This window comes from Diadema setosum, chromosome 22 (assembly GCF_964275005.1).
Source record: "Diadema setosum chromosome 22, eeDiaSeto1, whole genome shotgun sequence".
Lineage (NCBI taxonomy): Eukaryota > Metazoa > Echinodermata > Echinoidea > Diadematoida > Diadematidae > Diadema > Diadema setosum.
This window is the reverse complement of record NC_092706.1, coordinates 16,941,404-16,954,048: the sequence shown is the minus strand read 5'-3', so window position 1 is coordinate 16,954,048 and position 12,645 is coordinate 16,941,404.

The window sequence follows — 12,645 nt, the reverse complement described above, 5'->3', positions numbered from 1 at the left end:
CCACTTGAGTTCAAAATTTACAGGAGGTTTCCAAATAGTGTTTTCTTCAATAAATAAGTGTTCTCACCAATTTTTCAAAAGTTTGCATGCAAAAGGGATTGGCTATCTCTAAAGTTCCATCCCTTTCAATGTGTCCAATCTCTCTTCCCTTGAGGGCTCAAATACCTAAAGCATAAAGGGTGATGAAAAAAGTCGGGAAAGGTGACGTAATTGAGGTAATCAACACTATGCTCATATCCCCAAAAGAGTTATCCAACTTTGGTCAGGAGGTGAATCTTATCAATGCTCCATAACACAGGCGAACATAAAGGGTGACGAAATCACATGCGGCAGTTGAACATGAAGGGTGCCGAAGTGAAATTATGATACGATTTGCTTTGCTTAGGTATCACTTTGGGAAAATAGTAATAGTATTATATAACTCTCTGTTGATACCACTATGCTGTGCTTTCAAGTTCCATGCCTTTCGATGTGTCCATACCAAAGTCTTTCTCAACTTGAGACATGTGCTTGTCATTTGAGGGCGCAAATACCTAAAGCATAAAGTGTGATGAAAAAAGTCGGGAAGGGTAACAAAATCGATGCAGTCAACGATATTATTACATCCCCAAAACAGTTATCTGGAGTTATCTGGAGTTGAATACTTATCAATGCTCCATAACACAGGCGTTCACTCCCGGAGAGAATCAATATGCAATCGAGGGCTTACATACATAAAGGAGTTAGACGTCAATGGTGACAAAAAGAGGCGGTAAGGGTGACGAACTCGCTTAATTCCACGATATGCTTTCCTTATAAATGACATTGATACACCAATTTCTTTACAATTGAAAGCATCTCAATGTTCTTTACTTTTGATGAGATAGCTCAAATCTTGTAGACATTTGTAAATAAACGTTTACGCAAAGCGCATCAAGGGTGACGAAATCACATACTGCAGTTGAACATAAAAGGTGACGAAGTGAAATTTTGTTACGTTTTGCTTAGCTTAGGCATCACTTTGGTATTGTAATAATAGCAAGTAATATATGCAATTTGCAATCGAGGTCTTATATACAGTTAAACTGCAGTGGTGACAAAAAAGAGACTGCAAGGGAGACGAAATCGCTTAATTCAACGATATTATTTCCTTATGAATTACATTGAGACACCGATTTCGTCAAATTTTAATGCATTTACAATGTGCTTTACGATGAATTATTTCATGTGACTTGCACTTTTGATTAGAGCAAAAACACGGTAAGAGTGACGAAGTCACATACGGCAGTTAAAAATAAAGGGTGATGAAGTCAAGTTATGATACGTTTTGCTTAGCTTAAGGCATCACTTTTGTGAAATAGTAATATAAAAAGAAATCAAACTCCATTAATACCACTTTGTTGTGCTTTGAACTTCCATGCCTTTCAATGCATCGATATCAAAAACTTTAATTCCTTGAAAAGTGTGCTTTGTGTTTGAGTTCTCAAATACTTAAAGCATAAAAGGTAATGAAAAAAAAAAGTCGGAAAGGGTGACTAGATTGATGGAGTCTACAATATGCTTATACCACCAGTTATCCAACTTTTGTCTTGGGTTGAAAGCAGTGATAAATCACTGTTCCGGTAAATGCGACGAAATCACTTAATTCTACGATATGATTTAATTATAAATTAAACTGATACACCAATTCCTTTACAATTTAATGCATCTCAATGTGGTTTATAATGAATTATCGTCAATCCAAATTCCATGACTTTCTCTTGAGACATGTACTTTGCATTTGAGGGCACCAATACTTAAAACATTAGGGGAGATGAAAAAAAAAAATTGGCAACGACGAAATTGATGCAGTCAACAATATCCTTATATACCCCAAAATCTTATCTGGTTTGGAGCTGAATGCTTACCAATGCTCCATAACAATCACTTAATTCCACGATATTCTTTCCTTATAAGTGAAACTGATACACCAATTTCTTTATTACTGCTCCATAACACAGGTGTTCTCTCCCGGAGAGATGCAATATGCAATCGAAGGCTTAGATACATATATTAGTTAAACGTCAATGGTGACGAAAAGAGGCGGCAAGGGTGACAAAATCGCTTCATTCCACAAAATACATATCTAATAAATTACATTGATACAGAAATTTCTTTACAATTGAAAGCAGCTCAATGTTGTTTACGATGAATTATCCTCAAGTGACTTGCACTTTTGATAAGAGAGCTCAAATCTATTAGACAGTTGTAAATAAAGGTTGACGCAAAAGCGCGGCAAGGGTTAAGAAATCACATACATGTGTTGAACATAAAGGGTGATGACTTCAAATGTGATTCGTTTTGCTTGCTTAGGCATCACTTTGGTAAAATAATAAAAAAAAAAAACTCTGTAAATACGACTTTGCTATGCTTTCAAGCTCCATACCTTTCAATGTGTCCATGCCAAAGTCTTTCTCCACTTCAGACATGTTCTTTGCATTTGAGGGCTCAAATACCTCAAGAATAAGGGTGATGAAAGAAAGTTGGGAATGGTAACGAAATGGATGCAGTCAGCGATATGCTAATATCCCCCAAACAGTTATCCAACTTTGGTCTGGAGTTCAATGCTTGTCACTGCTCATTAACACAGGCGTTCTCTCCCGAAGAGATGCAATATCCAATCGAGGGCTTCCATACATAAAGGAGCTAAACGTCAGTGGTGACGAAAAGAGGCGCCAATAGTGACGAAATCGCTCAATTCCGCGATATCCTTTCTTAAAAAATTATATTGATACACAAATTTCGTGCTTTGCTGTGCTATCAAGTTCCATGCCTTTCAATGTGTCCAAACCAAAGACTTTCTCAACTTGAGACATGTGAGGGCTCAAATACCAAAGGCAGAAAGGGTGATGAAAAATGTTTGAAAAGGTAACGAAATTGAGGCAGTCAACGATATGATAATAATCTTCTTTCCGATGAATTATCTTCAAGTGGCTTGCACTTTTGATTAGTGACCTCAAATATATTAAACAGTTGTAAATGAAGGTTAACGCAAAAGCGCGGCAAGGGTGACGAAATCACAAACGGCAGCTTAACATAACGTCAAATCATATGTTTTGCTTTGCTTAGGAATCACTTTGGTAAAAAAAAAAAAAGTAATAGTAAGTTTATAATTATCTGCTGATACCACTTTGCTGTGCTATCAAGTTCCATGCCTTTCAATGTGTCCAAACCAAAGACTTTCTCAACTTGAGACATGTGAGGGCTCAAATACCAAAGGCAGAAAGGGTGATGAAAAATGTTTGAAAAGGTAACGAAATTGAGGCAGTCAACGATATGATAATATCCCCAAAACAGCTATCCAACTTTCATCTGGAGTTAAATGCTCACGGAGAGAATCAATATGCAATAGAGAGCTTACATACATAAAGGAGTTAGACGTCAATGGTGACAAAGAGGCGGTAAGGGTGACGAACTCGGTGCACGATATGCTTTCCTTATAAATTGCATTAATACACCAATTTCTTTACAATTGAAAGCATCTCAATGTTCTTTACCATAAATTATCTTGAAGTGACTTCTACTTTTGATTAGACAGCTCAAATCTTTTAGACATTTGTAAATAAACGTTGACGTAAAGCGCAGCAAGGGTGACGAAATCACATACTGCAGTTGAACAGAAATGGTGACGAAGTGAAATTATGTTACGTTTTTGCTTAGCTTAGGGATCACTTTGGTATTGTAGTAAAAGTAAGTAATATATGCAATATGCAATCGAGGGCTTGTATACAGTTAAACGGCAGTTGTGACGAAAAGATAGACATCAAGGGAGACGAAATCGCTTAATTTAACGATATGATTTCCTAATAAATTACATTGATACACCGATTTCATTAAAATTTAATGCATTTACAATGTGCTTTACGATGAATTTTCTTCAGGTGACTTCCACTTTTGATTATTGCAAAAACGCGGAAAGGGTGACGAAATCACATACGGAAGTTAAAAATGAAGGGTGATGAAGTCAAGTTATGATACGTTTTGGCTTAGCTTTAGGCATCACTTTTGTGAAATAGTAATATAAAAAGAAATGAAACTCAATTAATACCACTTTGTTGTGCTTTGAAGTTCCATGCCTTTCAATGCATCGATATCAAAAACTTTCATTCCTTGAGAAGTGTGCTTTGTGTTTGAGGGCTGAAATACTTTATTAAACTAATACACCAATGTCTTTATAATCGAATCCATCTCAATGTGGTTTATAATGAATTATCGTCAATCCAAATTCAATGTCTTTTAGTGCATCCATACCAAAGACTTTCTCTTCTTGACACATGTACTTTGCTTTTGAGGGTGGAAATACTTAAAACATTAGGGTTAATGAAAAAAAAAATCGGCAAGGAGGACGAAATTGATGCAGTCCACAATATGCTGATATAGCCAAAAATCTTATCTTGTCTGGAGTTGAATGCTTACCAATGCTCCATAAGAATCACTTAATTCCACGATATTCTTTCCTTACAAATGAAACTGATACACCAATTTCTTTATTACTGATCCATAACACAGGTGTTCTCTCCCAGAGAGATGCAATATGCAATCGAAGGCTTAGATACATAAATTAGTTAAACGTCAATGGTGACAAAAAGAGGCGGCAAGGGTGACGAAATCGCTTTATTCAACAAAATGCATATCTAATAAATTACATTGATACAGAAAGTTCTTTCCTCAAATGACTTGCACTTTTGATAAGAGAGCTCAAATCTATTAGACAGTTGTAAATGAAAGTTGACGCAAAAGCGCGGTAAGGGTTAAGAAATCACATACATGTGTTGAACATAAAGGGTGATGAATTCAAATGTGATACGTTTTGCTTGCTTAGGCATCACTTTGGTAAAATAATAAAAAACTCTGTAAATACCACTTTGCTATGCTTTCAAGCTCCATACCTTTCAATGTGTCCATGCCAAAGTCTTTCTCCACTTGAGACATGTTCTTTGCATTTGAGGGCTCAAATACCTCAAGAATAAAGGGTGATGAAAGACAGTTGGGAATGGTAACGAAATGGATGCAGTCAGCAATATGATAATATCCCCAAAACAGTTAACCAACTTTGGTCTGGAGTTCAGTGCTTGTCAATGCTCACTAACACAGGCGTTCTCTCCCGGAGAGATGCAATATCCAATCGAGGGCTTACATACATAAAGGAGCTAAACGTCAGTGGTGACGAAAAGAGGCGGCAAGGGCGACGAAATCGCTCTAATTCCGCTATATCCTTTCTTTAAAAATTACAATGATACACAAATTTCGTGACAATTGAATGCATCCCCCAAATCCCTAAAATAGTTATCTAACTTTGGTCTGGAGTGAAATGCGTTCTCTCATTTAGAGAGGGCTTACATATATAAAGGAGTTAAACGTCAATTTTGAAGAAAAGAGGCGGCAAGGATGACAAAATCGATTAATTCCACAATATGCTTTCCTAATGCATTGATATACCAATCTCGATCTTCTTTCCGATGAATTATCTTCCAGTGACTTGCACTTTTGATTAGAGACCTCAAATATATTAAACAGTTGTAAATGAAGGTTAACGCAAAAGCGCGGCAAGGGTGACGAAATCACAAACGGCAGCTTAACATAAGTCAAATTATATGTTTTGCTTTGCTTAGGCATCACTTTGGTAGAAAAAAAAAGTAATAGTAAGTATATGATTCTCTGTTGATACCACTTTGCTGTGCTTTGAAGTTCTATGCCTTTCAATGTGTCCAAACCAAAGACTTTCTCAACTTGAGACATGTGAAGGCTCAAATACCAAAGGCAGAAAGGGTGATAAAAAATGTTTGAAAAGGTAACGAAATTGAGGGAGTCAACGACATGATAATATCCCCAAAAACAGCGATCCAACTTTTATTTGAAGTTAAATGCTTATGAATGCTCCATAACACAGGCGTTTGCTCCCGGAGAGAATCAATATGCAATCGAGAGCTTACATACGTAAAGGAGTTAGACGTCAATGGTGACAAAAAGAGGCGGTAAGGGTGACGAACTCGCTTAATTCCACTATATGCTTTCCTTATAAATGACATTGATACACCAATTTCTTTACAATTGAAAGCATCACAATGTTCTTTACGATGAATTATCTTGAAGTGACTTCTACTTATGATTAGACAGCTCAAATCTTTTAGACATTTGTAAATAAACGTTGACGCAAAGCGCAGCAAGGGTGACGAAATCACATACTGCAGTTGAACATAAATGATGACGAAGTGAAATTTTGTTACGTTTTGCATAGCTTAGGCATCACTTTGGTATTGTAGTAAAAGTAAGTAATATATGCAATATGCAATCGAGGGCTTATATAAACGGCAGTGGTGACGAAAAGAGAGACGGCAAGGAGACGAAATCGCTTAGTTTAACGATATGATTTCCTAATAAATTATATTGATACACCGATTTCGTTAAAATTTAATGCATTTACAATGTGCTTTACGATGAATTTTCATGTGACTAGCAAAAACGCGGTAAGGGTGACAAAATCATATACGGCAGTTAGAAATAAAGGGTGACGAAGTCAAGTTATGATTCGTTTTGCTTAGCTTTAGGCATCACTTTTGTGAAATAGTAATATAAAAAGAAATCAAACTCAATTAATAACCACATTGTTGTGCTTTGAAGTTCTATGCCTTTCAATGCATGGATATCAAAAACCTTCATTCCTTGAGAAGTGTGCTTTGTGTTTGAGGGCTCAAATACTTAAAGCATAAAGTGTGATGAAAAAAAAGTCGGAAAGGGTAACGAAATTGATGGAGTCGACAATATGCTTATATCTCAAGTTATCCAAAGTTGAATTTTTATCACTGCTGCGTAAGGGCGGCGAAATCACTTAATTCTACGATATGCTTTAATTATCAATTAAACTGATACACCAATTTCTTTACAATTTAATGCATCTCAATGTGGTTTATAATGAATTATCGTCAATCCAAATTCCATGACTTTCTCTTGAGACATGTACTTTGCATTTGAGGGCACCAATACTTAAAACATTAGGGGAGATGAAAAAAAAAATTGGCAACGACGAAATTGATGCAGTCAACAATATCCTTATATACCCCAAAATCTTATCTGGTTTGGAGTTGAATGCTTACCAATGCTCCATAACAATCACTTAATTCCACGATATTCTTTCGTTATAAGTGAAACTGATACACCAATTTCTTTATTACTGCTCCATAACACAGGTGTTCTTTCTCGGAGAGATGCAATATGCACTCGAAGGCTTAGATACATAAATTAGATAAACATCAATGGTGACGAAAAGAGGCGGCAAGGGTGACGAAATCGCTTTATTCCAGAAAATGCATATCTAATAAATTACATTGATACAGAAATTTCTTTCCTCAAGTGACTTGCACTTTGATAAGAGAGCTCAAATCTATTAGACAGTTGTAAATAAAGGTTGACGCAAAACCGCGAGAAGGGTTAATAAATCACATACATGTGTTGAACATAAAGGGTGATGACTTCAAATGTGATACGTTTTGCTTTTTTAGTCATCACTTTGGTAAAATAATAAAAAAACTCTGTAAATACCACTTTGCTATGCTTTCAAGCTCCATACCTATCAATGTGTCCATACCAAAGTCTTTCTCGACTTTAGACATTTTCTTTGCATTTGAGGGTTCAAATGCTTCAAGAATAAAGGGCGATGAAAGACATTTGGGAAGAGTAACGAAATGGATGCAGTCAGCGATATACTAATATCCCCAAAATAGTTATTTCGTCACCCTTGCTGCGCTTTGCGTCAACGTTTATTTACAAATGTCTAAAAGTTTTGAGCTGTCTAATCAAAAGTAGAAGTCACTTCAAGATAATTCATGGTAAAGAACATTGAGAAGCTTTCAATTGTAAAGAAATTGGTGTATCAATGCAATTTATAAGGAAAGCATATCGTGGAATTAAGCGAGTTCGTCACCCTTATTGCCTCTTTTTGTCACCATTGACGTCTAACTCCTTTATGTATGTAAGCCCTCGATTGCATCTTCCATCTCTCCGAGAGAGAACGCCTGTGTTGTGAAGCAGTGATAAGCAATCGACTCCAGACCAAAGTTTCATAACTGTTTATGATATATAAGCATATTGTCGACTCCCATCAATTTCGTCACCCATGCCGACTTTTTTTTTTATTACCCTTTATTCTTTAAGTATTTGAGTCCTCAATCCAAAACAGTTATCCAACTTTCATCTGGAGTTATATGCTTATGAATGCTCCATAACACAGGCGTTCGCTCCCGGAGAGAATCAATACACGGCAGTTAGAAATAAAGGGTGACGAAGTCAAGTTATGATACGTTTTGCTTAGCTTTAGGCATCACTTTTGTGAAATAGTAATATAAAAAGAAATCAAACTCAATTAATAACCACATTGATGTGCTTTGAAGTTCCATGCCTTTCAATGCATCGGTGTCAAAAACTTTCATTCCTTGAGAAGTGTGCTTTGTGTTTGAGGGCTCAAATACTTAAAGCATAAAGGGTGATGAAAAAAAAGTCGGAAAGGGTGACGAAATTGATGGAGTCGACAATATGCTTATATCTCAAGTTATCCAAAGTTGAATTTTTATCACTGCTGCGTAAGGGCGGCGAAATCACTTAATTCTACGATATGCTTTAAGTATCAATTAAACTGATACACCAATTTCTTTACAATTTAATGCATCTCAATGTGGTTTATAATGAATTATCGTCAATCCAAATTCCATGACTTTCTCTTGAGACATGTACTTTGCATTTGAGGGCACCAATACTTAAAACATTAGGGGAGATGAAAAAAAAAATTGGCAACGACGAAATTGATGCAGTCAACAATATCCTTATATACCCCAAAATCTTATCTGGTTTGGAGTTGAATGCTTACCAATGCTCCATAACAATCACTTAATTCCACGATATTCTTTCGTTATAAGTGAAACTGATACACCAATTTCTTTATTACTGCTCCATAACACAGGTGTTCTTTCTCGGAGAGATGCAATATGCACTCGAAGGCTTAGATACATAAATTAGATAAACATCAATGGTGACGAAAAGAGGCGGCAAGGGTGACGAAATCGCTTTATTCCAGAAAATGCATATCTAATAAATTACATTGATACAGAAATTTCTTTCCTCAAGTGACTTGCACTTTGATAAGAGAGCTCAAATCTATTAGACAGTTGTAAATAAAGGTTGACGCAAAACCGCGAGAAGGGTTAATAAATCACATACATGTGTTGAACATAAAGGGTGATGACTTCAAATGTGATACGTTTTGCTTTTTTAGTCATCACTTTGGTAAAATAATAAAAAAACTCTGTAAATACCACTTTGCTATGCTTTCAAGCTCCATACCTATCAATGTGTCCATACCAAAGTCTTTCTCGACTTTAGACATTTTCTTTGCATTTGAGGGTTCAAATGCTTCAAGAATAAAGGGCGATGAAAGACATTTGGGAAGAGTAACGAAATGGATGCAGTCAGCGATATACTAACATCCCCAAAATAGTTATTTCGTCACCCTTGCTGCGCTTTGCGTCAACGTTTATTTACAAATGTCTAAAAGTTTTGAGCTGTCTAATCAAAAGTAGAAGTCACTTCAAGATAATTCATGGTAAAGAACATTGAGAAGCTTTCAATTGTAAAGAAATTGGTGTATCAATGCAATTTATAAGGAAAGCATATCGTGGAATTAAGCGAGTTCGTCACCCTTATTGCCTCTTTTTGTCACCATTGACGTCTAACTCCTTTATGTATGTAAGCCCTCGATTGCATCTTCCATCTCTCCGAGAGAGAACGCCTGTGTTGTGAAGCAGTGATAAGCAATCGACTCCAGACCAAAGTTTCATAACTGTTTATGATATATAAGCATATTGTCGACTCCCATCAATTTCGTCACCCATGCCGACTTTTTTTTTTATTACCCTTTATGCTTTAAGTATTTGAGTCCTCAATCCAAAACAGTTATCCAACTTTCATCTGGAGTTATATGCTTATGAATGCTCCATAACACAGGCGTTCGCTCCCGGAGAGAATCAATACACGGCAGTTAGAAATAAAGGGTGACGAAGTCAAGTTATGATACGTTTTGCTTAGCTTTAGGCATCACTTTTGTGAAATAGTAATATAAAAAGAAATCAAACTCAATTAATAACCACATTGATGTGCTTTGAAGTTCCATGCCTTTCAATGCATCGGTGTCAAAAACTTTCATTCCTTGAGAAGTGTGCTTTGTGTTTGAGGGCTCAAATACTTAAAGCATAAAGGGTGATGAAAAAAAAGTCGGAAAGGGTGACGAAATTGATGGAGTCGACAATATGCTTATATCCACAGTTATCCAACTTTCGTCTTGAGTTGAAGGTTTATCACTGTTCCGGTAAAGGCGGCGAAATCACTTAATTCTACGATATGCTTTAATTATAAATTAAACTGATACACCAATTTCTTTACAATTTAATGCATCTCAATGTGGTTTATAATGAATTATCGTCAATCCAAATTCCATGCCTTTCTCTTCTTAACACATGTACTTTGCATTTGTGGGCACAAATACTATTACAACAACAACAAAAAATATTAGGGGAGATGAAAAAAAAAAGGCAACTAAGAAATTGATGCAGTCAACAATATGCTTATATACCCAACAATCTTATCTGGTTTGGAGTTGAATGCTTACATTGGTAAGCATTCAACTCCATAACAATCACTTAATTCCACGATGTTCTTTCCTTAATCTGATACACCAATTTCTTTATTACTGCTCCATAACACAGGTGTTCTCTTCCGGAGAGATGCAATATGCAATCGAAGGCTTAGATACATAAATTAGTTAAACGTCAATGGTGACGAAAAGAGGCGGCAAGGGTAACGAAATCGCTTTATTCCACAAAATGCATATCTAATAAATTACATTGATACACAATTTTTTTTTTACAATTGAAAGCAGTTCAATGTTGTTAACGATGAGTTGTCCTCAAGTGACTTGCACTTTCGATAAGAGAGCTCAAATCTATTACACAGTTATAAATAAAGGTTGACGGAAAAGCGCGGCAAGGGTTAAGCAATCGCATACATGTGTTGCACATAAAGAGTGATGAATTCAAATGTGATGCGTTTTGCTTGCTTAGGCGTCACTTTGGAAGAATAATAAAAAACTCTGTAAATACCACTTTGCTATGCTTTCAAGTTCCATACCTTTCAATGCGTCCATACCAAAGTCTTTCAAAACTTGAGACATGTTCTTTGCATTTGAGGGCTCAAATACCTCAAGAATAAAGGGTGATGAAAGACAGTTGGGAAGGGTAACGAAATTGATTCAGTCAGCGATATGCTAATATCCCCAAAACAGTTATCCAACTTTGGTCTGGAGTTCAATGCTTTGTCAATGCTCACTAACACAGGCATGCTCTCCCGGAGGGATGGAATATGGAATCGAGGGTTTCCATACATAAATAAAGGAGCTAAACGTCAGTGGTGACGAAAAGAGGCGGCAAGGGTGACGAAGTCGCTCAATTCCGCGATATCCTTTCTTAATAAATTACTCTGATACACTAATTTCGTGACAATTGAATGCATCCCCCAAATCCCCAAAAGAGTTATCTGACTTTGGTCTGGAGTTAAATGCGTTCTCTCATTTAGAGAGATGCAGTATCCAATCGAGGACATCATATATAAAGGAGTTAAATGTCAATTTTGAAGAAAAGAGGCGGCAAGGATGACAACATCGATTAATTCCACAATATGCTTTCCTAATAATTGATACACCAATTTCATCTCAATCTTCTTTCCGATTAATTTATCTTCAAGTGACTTGCACTTTTGATTAGAGACCTCAAATATATTAAACAGTTGTAAATGAAGGTTAACGCAAAAGCGCGGCAAGGGTGACGAAATCACAAACGGCACCTGAACATAAGTCAAATGATATGTTTTGCTTTGTTTAAGCATCACTTTGGTAAAAAAAAAAAGTAAAAATAAGTATACAATTCTATGTTGATACCACTTTGCTGTGCTTTAGAGTTCCATGCCTTTCAATGTGTCCAAACCAAAGATTTTCTCAACTTGATTGAGACATGTGAGGGCCCAAATACCAAAGGCAGAAAGGGTGATAAAAAAAATGTTTGAAGGAGTAACGAAATTGAGGCAGTCAACGATATGATAATATTGCCCAAAACAGTTATCCAACTTTCATCTGGATTTAAATGCTTATGAATGCTCCATAACAGACAGGCGTTCGCTCCCGGAAAGAATCAATATGCGATAGAGAGCTTACATACATAAAGGAGTTAGACGTCAATGGTGACAAAGAGGCGGTAAGGGTGACGAACTCGCTCCACGATATGCTTTCCTTATAAATTGCATTGATACACCAATTTCTTTACAATTGAAAGCATCTCAATGTTCTTTACCATGAATTATCTTGAAGTGACTTCTACTTTTGATTAGACAGCTCAAATCTTTTAGAAATTTGTAAATAAACGTTGACGTAAAGCGCAGCAAGGGTGACGAAATCACATACTGCAGTTGAACAGAAATGGTGACGAAGTGAAATTATGTTACGTTTTTGCTTAACTTAGGCATCACTTTGGTATTGTAGTAAAAGTAAGTAATATATGCAATATGCAATCCATGGCTTATATACAGTTAAAC